Source organism: Amphimedon queenslandica, unplaced genomic scaffold (assembly GCF_000090795.2).
Source record: "Amphimedon queenslandica unplaced genomic scaffold, v1.1 AMPQUscaffold_12498, whole genome shotgun sequence".
Classification (NCBI taxonomy): domain Eukaryota; kingdom Metazoa; phylum Porifera; class Demospongiae; order Haplosclerida; family Niphatidae; genus Amphimedon; species Amphimedon queenslandica.
The window spans coordinates 20,081-22,208 of record NW_003547265.1 but is presented as its reverse complement, the minus strand read 5'-3'; the positions used below and the strand labels follow the sequence as shown (position 1 = coordinate 22,208).

Here is a 2,128-nt window from a genome sequence, read left to right as displayed (position 1 = left end):
TCAGTATTGTGGAGCATTGGGGTCCTCCTTGAGTTGGACATCAGAGCAAAGATGGAGTCTTGGATGAGAGAGAACAAGCCTGACCTAAACTACCCTCCCTGTGACCCTGAGAAAGGTGACACCATCTTTGAGTTTGTTCCTGCATGTGGATGATAATAACACTTTCCATATTCCAACTGAAATTTCCAATTACAATTTATTTTCTGCAAATTTTGCTAAATTTAGCCATTATTTTATTTCTACTTCAAATTATAGCTCTAAAATCACCAGATTTGCAGAAGTGTACTGCTCATTTGATCTGACTAGAGAATTTATACTCTATGAGATATTTTGATTTGAAATTTCAAAATCTACATCAATAAAGATGCAGTCAAGCCATTGCCTTGCAAACTAAAACTGTAGTTTTATATTCAAAAACTGCATCAGTTGCAATCTGAAAATTCAAAACGCAAAAATTATACATGTACATTACTTCAAACTATAACAATAATACTTTAAAATTTCAAACAACCATAATAGTTTACATATTTTTTATTAGAGTTTAGTCAGTGACAGCAAGTAACTTCTCCAAGTCTGTGATCATAGAAGCCTGAGTGAATCCAGTCAACAAGAACTTTCTTTACCAAATCAGCAACAATACCTACAAAACATAAATACAAATACATTAAGGTTGAGCTGATTATTCACACAGAATCAATAATAATTATTATTTTTGATCATAGTCAAATATTGTTTTTAGCATTTTAGTTAAATTGAAAGACAGCATTTCACATACATGTACCGTATAGCTGGTTTATTTCGTGTGGAATTAAATTTTCATGCAGGCTTTTCCACTAAGTTTTATTTAAACCAATTAAAATAAAATTAATATTAACAAAAATTTTACAAGGCATTAAAATTAATTATAATTAAAATTTAACCAACATAAAAATTTTAACCAGCTATACAGTAGTCAAGTCATTTTAGTCATGAATATACAGTAACCTCACCTGATGATACATTTACGGACAAAATATAGCCACCCTTCTCACTAAGTCTTGTTAGTAATGCGACTTCATGAGGGACCAAATTCTCCATATTGTAAGTTGATAACTGTTTGTTCCTTTTCTCTGTACAAGCAATGAAGAAAGGAGCAGCTACAGGCAACAGTACTGAATCTAATCAAAAATAAATTTATTTATGCCAATTAATGCATGTAAATAATTATTATCTCACTTTCAAGTTGTCACTGTTTTTAAGATAAGCCAATTCAACATAAAATCAGATTCTGACATGAATTTTGATGCCACTGAAAACAATTCTAAATCATTTGGTGGCACACTAAAAATCACAAAATATTCAGTCAGTCCTGCAGCTGTGTTAACAGTTCTAATCATACAATCATATGCAATAATCTAGTAAAAATGTTAATTTTGGAGAAAAGGATCAAGGCATACCTCATCATACTCTTTAACATTAAAAATTGACACAGAGAACCAGGGTAACCATTCAATTCAGTCTTCAAAACAGCACGAGAAATTGACTCTGGTGATGCTTGTAGACAAAGTACAAAATTTTCATGATGTTTAATGAGACACCTTACTCTCAGAATTACCCAGACATACTAATGCTTCCTTTGCCCTGTTTATTATTTAAAGGAGGATTTGAAAAACAAAGAAGGTAATGAACTTACTTCATTGCTTGTTTAAGTGGTTGCAACTATTTATTCATCTGAAACTTTTCACAAAGTTTTTCCTCCTGAGCGAATTCAGGATACTTGACTGTCACTTCTTCCCAATTTAAAACTCCTACTAGTTCAATAAACTTCTTCTTGATATCACAAACTTTCTTAGTGCATACCGTCTCATACTATCTACTGCTGATATTGTATTATGCCAGCAGGTTATAAGGAGCAATGGTGATATAAGTGATATCCCATGCCCTTTCTCTCCAATCAGTTGAGCCATTGTTCCATCTAATAGCAATTCAGCTGTTGGTAACTGATGGGTCCCTAGCTTGTTTTTTAATCTCTGCAAAGGAGACAATATTAAAAAAATCATTTTATTATTACAATCACTGTTATAACATTTACATGTATATGTACATCTAAATGGCTCACCTCTATTCTAATGTTATTCATTGATCCATG

General features: G+C 32.0%; 1 long non-coding RNA gene across 1 annotated transcript; it reads right to left on the bottom strand.

Annotated features, from left to right (window-relative positions):
- Positions 1–402: 402 nt before the first annotated feature.
- On the bottom strand, positions 403–2,128 carry LOC109587638 (uncharacterized). The gene is made up of 6 exons (XR_002187723.1): positions 2,099–2,128; positions 1,673–2,009; positions 1,437–1,620; positions 1,216–1,394; positions 990–1,157; positions 403–640 (listed from the first exon to the last, which is right to left on the bottom strand). It is a non-coding gene; the product is annotated as an uncharacterized LOC109587638 (long non-coding RNA).